A 7,072-nucleotide genomic window follows, 5' to 3' on the forward strand; every position below is an offset into this window, starting at 1 on the left:
AAATGCAAATCAAAACAACCCTGAGATTCCACCTCACACCAGTCAGAATGGCTAGGATAAAAACCTCATATGACCGCAGATGCTGGTGAGGTTGTGGAGAAAGAGGAACAATCCTTCATTGCTGGTGGAATTGGAAGCTGGTACAAAAACTCTGGAAATCAGTTTGTCAGTTTCTCTGGAAATTGGAAATAATACTACCAGAGGACCCAGCTATACCTCTCCTGGGCACATACCCAAAAGATGCTTCAACATGTAATAAGGACACATGCGCCAATATAAATTATAACTGCCTTCTAAATGCTTTTCCTTATACACCTACAAATAAGTGTAGCTCTAAGGCTGCAAGAGAGAAGACTCTATCTGCAACAGATAGATACCATTACAAAAAAATCCACAACTGGTCAAATGAAAAGGGCAGGTGCCCGTGGGCTTCCTGGCCTAATGGATATGTGTATAATAGTACTGAAAGTCATGAGAACATCAAGGAAGAAGTGAAAATATTTTCAAAGCCAGAAGACCTGGACATTTGCTTCAAAATAGAGTCTTCTACATATGACACAATACCTGCAACCATAGCTTATTAACAATATGGTTACACAAACAAGAACTGCACAATCATAATACCAGTTGAGCTTTCAGCATAGACAGCTAAATCACAATTCCCTTTCCAAAATGCAGAATTACAGACAATAAATGATGCTGAGAGAGAATAATTCAGTCTTCCACAGGGGTAATCCCCTTTAGGTTATTCACTTCTAGGTGGCCAGGCCTAAATACATATGCATACAAGCAATATCAAATGAACTCAATATGTTGTTGCATTTAAACTTCATATGTGTAAATGTGTATTTATATTTATATACACCCTTATATAAGTGTATGCATTGATATTTATGTAACAGTAAAGAGTAGGTCATGAATTTGGGAAGGGGTAGGAGTGATATGGAGAAAGGCAGAAGGGTTATAGAAAGGACTGCAAATAATGTAAATACAGTATTCATGTATGAAATTCTCAAAACTGTTATACTAAAAATTTAAAGAAGAATGCCATAGACCACGGTCCTTTAAAAACTTAATACAACCCTGCTCTCTGTTCACAGAAACTTAATGTATATGGAATTTCCTTATGATGACAGGAAGTTCTGAAGCAGGAGACTGATGAGGGTAGGAGAAGATGTAGAGATCCTTCAGATTCTTAGCTTCAGAGTTCTTATCATAAGTTTTTCAATTCATTTGCTTTTGGGTGTGTGTATGTGTGTTTTCATCATTTTTTCTAAATAAAATTTTAAAATTTCAAAATAACATAAACAAAAGAAATCAAAGTTATTTGGCATCATCAGAACCCAGTTCTTCCACCATAGCAAGTCCTGGAATTACCATCACACCTGAAAAGCAAGATTCAGATCTAAAATCACTTCTCATGATGATGATACAGGACTTTAAGAAGGACATAAAGAACTCCCTTAAAAAAATTCAGGAGAACACACATAAACAGCTAGAAGCCCTTAAAAAGGAAACACAAAAACTCCTTAAAGAATTACAGAAAAACAACCAAACAGGTGAAGGAATTGAACAAAACCATCCAAGATCTATGGAAATAGAAACAATAAAGAAACACTAAGGGACACAATATTGGAGATAGAAAACCTAGGAAAGAGATCAGGAGTTATAGATGCAAGCATCACCAACAGAAAACAAGAGATAGAAGATAGAATCTCAGGTGCAGAAAATACCATAGAAAACGTTGACACAGCAGTCAAAGAAAAAGCAAAAAGCAAAAAGTTCCTAACCCCAAACATCCAGGAAATCCAGGACACAATGAGAAGATGAAACTGAAGGACAATAGGTATAGAAGAGAGAGAAGATTCTTAACTTAACGAGCCAATAAATATCTTCAACAAAATTACAGAAGAAAACTTCCCTAATCTAAAGAAAGTGATGTCCATGAACATACAAGAAGCCTACAGAACTCCAAATAGATTGGACCAGAAAAGAAATTCCTCCCATCACATAATAATCAAAACACCAAATGTGCTAAACCAAGAAAGAATATTAAAAGCAGTAATGGAAAAAGGTCAAGTAACATACAAAGGCAGACCTGTCAGAATTACACCAGACATCTCTCCAAAGACTATAAAAGCCAGAAGATCCTGGGCAGAGGTCATACATACTCTAAGAGAACACAAATGCCAGTCCAGGCTATTATACCCACCAAAACTCTCAATTACCATGATATTTCATGACAAAACCAAATTTACACAATATCTTCCCATAGATTAGCCCTACACTTGGACTTGAGCTTTGTACAAGGAGATAGGAAAGGATTGATTTTCATTCTTCTACATGCTAACCATCATTTGAGCCAGCACCATTTGTTGAAAACGCTGTCTTTTTTCCACTGGATGGTTACTATCTCCTTGTACAAAGCTCAAGTCCAAGTTTATTAAGGACCTTCACATCAAACCAGATACACTGAAACTAATAGAAAAGAAAGTGAGGAAGACCCTCGAGCACATAGGCAGAGGGGAAAATTTCCTGAACAGAACACCAATAGCTTATGCTCTAAGATCAAGAATTGACAAATGGGACCTCATAAAGTTGCAAAACTACTGTAAGGCAAAAAGACACTGTCAATAGGACAAAACAGCAACCAACAAATTGGGAAAAGATCTTTACCAATCCTATACCTACAAATCCTAGAGGGCTAATATCCTATATATATTTAAAGAACTCAAGAAGTTAGACTCCAGGGAAACAAATAACCTATTAAAAATGGGGTACAGAGCTAAACAAAGAATTCTCAACTGATGAATACCGAATGGCTAAGACGCACCTAAAGAAATGTTCAGCATCCTTAGCCATCAGGGAAATGCAAATCAAAACATTCCTGAGATTCCACCTCACACCAGTCAGAATGGCTAGGATAAAAAAACTCAGGTGACAGCAGATTCTGGAGAGGTTGTGGAGAAAGAGGAACACTACTTCATTGCTGGTGGGATTGCAAACTGGTAAACCACTCTGGAAATCAGTTGGGCAGTTCCTCTGAAAATAGGACAAATTTCTACCAGATGACCCAGCTATACCACTCCTGGGCATATACCCAGAAGATGCTCCACCATGTTCATAGCAGCCTTATTTATAATAGCCAGAAACTGGAAACAACCCAGATGTCCCTCAACAGAGGAGTGGATACAGAAATTGTGGTACATCTACACAATGGAGTACTAGTCAGCTATTAAAAACAATGAATTTATGAAATTCTTAGGGAAATGGATGGATTTGGAGAATATAATCCTGAGTGAGGTAACCCAATCACAAAAGAGCACACATAGTATGCACTGTCTGATAAGTGGATATTAACCCAGAAGATAGGATTACATGAAGTACAATATACAAACCTCAAACCACAAGAAACTCAAGAAGAAGGAAGACCAAAATGTGGACACTTCATTCCTTCTTAAAAGGGGGAACAAAATACCCATGGAAAGAGTTGCAGAGACTAACTATGGAGCAGAAACTGAAGGGAGGACAATCCAGCCTGACATAGCTGTCTCCTGAGAGGCTCTGACAGTACCTGACTAATACAGAAGTAGAGGCTCACAGCCATCCTTTGCACTGAGTACATTGTCCCCAATGAAGGAGTTAGAGAAAGCACCCAAGGGCTGAAGGGTTTGCAGCCCCTTAGAATGAACAACAATATGAACTAACTAGTACCCTCAGAGCTCTTAGGGACTAAAGCACCAACCAAGAGGTACATGGTGGGACTATGGCTCCAGCAGCATATGTATAGTAGAGGATATCCAAGTCTGTCATCAATGGGAGGAGTGGTCCTTGGCCCTGTGAAGGTTCTATGCCCCTGTGTAGGGGAATACCAGGGCCAGTAGGTAGGAGAGGGTAGGGTAGTGAGCAGGGGGAGCGGGGATGGAAGAGTAGTTTATTCTTGTTGTTTTTTGTTTGTTTGTTTGTTTGTTTTTGGAGGGGAAACTGGGAAAGGAGATATCGTATGACATGTAAATAAAGAAAATATCTAATAAAAATAATTTATCCCCACAAAGGATAATAGATGGAAAATGCCAACACAAGAGGATATCTATACCCTAGAAAAAGCAAGAAAGGAATCTTCTTTCAATGAACCCAAAAGAAGAGAGCCACACAAACATACTTTCAACTCTAACAACAAAAATTATGGGAAATGCCCTGCAGCGTGGGTGTCTATGGAGAGGCTGGCTGCTGAAGTAGATGCTGAGGCAGTGGTAATGGCACCCTTGCCCGATGAAGTGGATGTCTTCAGGACACTACGCTGGTGAATGAAGCCGCTGGTGGGGTGCTACTGCGACAACCTTTCTATTTTTTTCTTTTTCTTGCTTTCTTTTTTTGAGACAGGGTTTTTCTGTATAGCCCTGGCTGTCCTGGAACTCACTCTGTAGACCAGGCTGGCCTCGAACTCAGAAATCCGCCTGCCTCTGCCTCCCAAGTACTGGGATTAAAGGCATGCGCCACCACCGCCCAGCGCAACAAGCTTTCTAAAACCAACTTTTACAATAACAATTATTCTGTGCTCTTCTCCAGTCTTTATATGCTACTTTCAAGGAGTTTAAAATTCATGAAAAAATTGAAAATGAACACATTATCAGTTTACTTCAGCAATGGAGTCAGACCATTTATAATGTACATTCTGACAGTAAACTCTCTTAGATCCTTAGTCTCTTTAAAAGGGGGCTAAAGAATGTTAAGAATGAGTATGAACAATTAAATTATGCAAAACAGCTAAAAGAGAGATTGGAGGCTTTTTCAAGAGATTTTCTTCCTCATGAAAGAGAATGAAAAGGTTTTTCAGCCCATGTTAAGGGAATATTTTACCTTTGAAGAGCTTAAAGATGTCAAAAAGAAAGTGAATGCCCAGCACTGCTCACAGGACACAGCAGAGTTCCACAGAGTGCTCAGTCTGTGCAACCAAGCTGAAGAGTGACAAAATGTTCTCAAATACTCTGTGGATGAAAAGGCAGATACAGAAGCAGAAGTGTCAGAACACTCCACAGGTATAATCCATCTTCCTCCTGAGGCAATGCTGTCCATTTTCAGTTACATTAATCCTCAAGAATTGTGTTGGTGTAGTCAAGTCAGTACTAAGTGGTCCCAGCTGGCAAAAACGGCATCTTTGTGGAAACATCTTTACCCTGTTCACTGGGCAAGAGGTGACTGGTATAGTGGTTTTGCCACTGAACTTGATACTGAGCCTGGTGAGGACTGAATGAGAAATAGGAAACATGAAAGTTGTGTTTTCCAGGAATGGAATGAAGATGCCAATATAGATGAATCTGAAGAGTCTACAGAGGAATCTGTTGCTATCAGCATTGCACAAATGAAAAAAAATGTTTACTCCATGGCTTAATTCATAATGTTCTGCTATATGTTGGTACTTCTGTAAAAACTTTAGTGTTAGCATATGGCTCAGCAGTTCCCAGCAAAATATTTGTCTTGGCCTGATCACTGCCAGAGTCTTCAGGATCTTGATCTGTCTGGATGTGAAAAAATCACAGTCATGGCTCTAGAGAAGATTTGTAGAGCTCTTGGAGTTCTGACATCTCATCAGAGTGGCTTTCTGAAAAGTGCGGGCAAGGCTACTTTAACTCCATGGACAAATAAAGACATTACCATGTCATCCACCACACAGTATGCCTGTTTGCACAATTTAACTGACAAAGGCATTGGTGAAGAAATAGACAATGCGTACTCTTGGACTGGACCTGTGTCTTCTGAAAGATTCACTTCTCCTTATGTGTGGGTGCTGGATGCTGAAGATTTGGCTGATATTGAAGATGCTATAGAATGGAGACACAGAAACGCTGAGAGTCTCTATGTGATGGAAACAGCCTCCAACATTGCTTGTTCCTGCTCTGGTTGTTCCAGTAAGGACATTGTGGGATTAAGGACTAGTGTCTGTTGGCAGCAGCATTGTGCTTCTCCAGCCTTTGCGTATTGTGGTCATTCATTCTGTTGCACAGGGACAGCTTTAAGAACTATGTCTACACCCCCAGCTACTTCTGCAATTTGTAGAAAAGCATTAAGGACTACATTGCCCAGGGGAAAAGAATTTATTTTGGGAGTGAAAAGTCTGACCAAAAGACTGAACAAGAATTTTTGTTCCTCAGTCTGTCTGGAAGTTACCAGATCACAGACCATGGTCTCAGGGTTCTGACTCTGGGAGGAGAGCTGCCTTACTTGGAGCACCTGAATCTCTCTGGCTGTCTGACTGTAACTGGTGAAAGGATACAGGATTTGGTTTCAGCATGTTCTTCCCTTAATGATGAATCCTTTTACTACTGTGACAACATTAATGGTCCTCATGCTGACATTGCCAGTGGATGCCAGAATTTGCAGTATGGTTTTGTAGCCTGCTGCTGTTCTAGTGAATTGAATGACCCTTAACATCAATGGACTCAATTCCCCAACAAAAAGACATAGACTAACCGACTGGATTTGTTAACAGAACCCAGCATTTTGCGGCATACTACCTCAGAGTAAAGACAGACACTTACTTTCTTAAAGGATTGGAAAACAATTTTCCAAGCAAATGGTCCCAAGAAACAAGCTGCAGTAGCCATTCTATTATCGAATAAAATCTATTTTCAACCAAAAGTTATCAAAAAAGATAAGGAAGGTCACTCCATACTCACCAAAGAAAAATATACCAAGATGAACTCTCAATTCTGAACGCCTTTGTTCCAAATGCAAGGGCACCCACATTCATAAAAGGAACTTTACTAAAGCTCAAAGAACACATTGCACCTCACACAATAATAGTGGGAGACTTCACAATCTCATGCTCAGCAGTGGACAGATCATGGAAACAGAAACTAGAGACACAGGGAAGCTAACAGAAGTTATAAACCAAACGGATCTAACAGATATTTATAGAAAATTTCATCCTAAAATGGAAGACTATACCTTCTTTTCAGTACCTCATGGTATCTTCTCTAAAATTGACTGTATAATAGGTCACAAAACAGGCCTCAACAGATACAAGAAGATTGAAATAATCCCTTGCATTCTATCAGATCACCATGGACTA

General features: G+C 39.5%; 1 pseudogene; it reads left to right on the forward strand.

The window, feature by feature from the left end:
• The first annotated feature begins 4,253 nt into the window (after positions 1-4,253).
• Positions 4,254-6,429, forward strand: LOC116089497 (annotated as a pseudogene).
• Positions 6,430-7,072: the final 643 nt, after the last annotated feature.

This window comes from Mastomys coucha, unplaced genomic scaffold (assembly GCF_008632895.1).
Source record: "Mastomys coucha isolate ucsf_1 unplaced genomic scaffold, UCSF_Mcou_1 pScaffold14, whole genome shotgun sequence".
NCBI classification, from domain to species: Eukaryota; Metazoa; Chordata; class Mammalia; order Rodentia; family Muridae; genus Mastomys; species Mastomys coucha.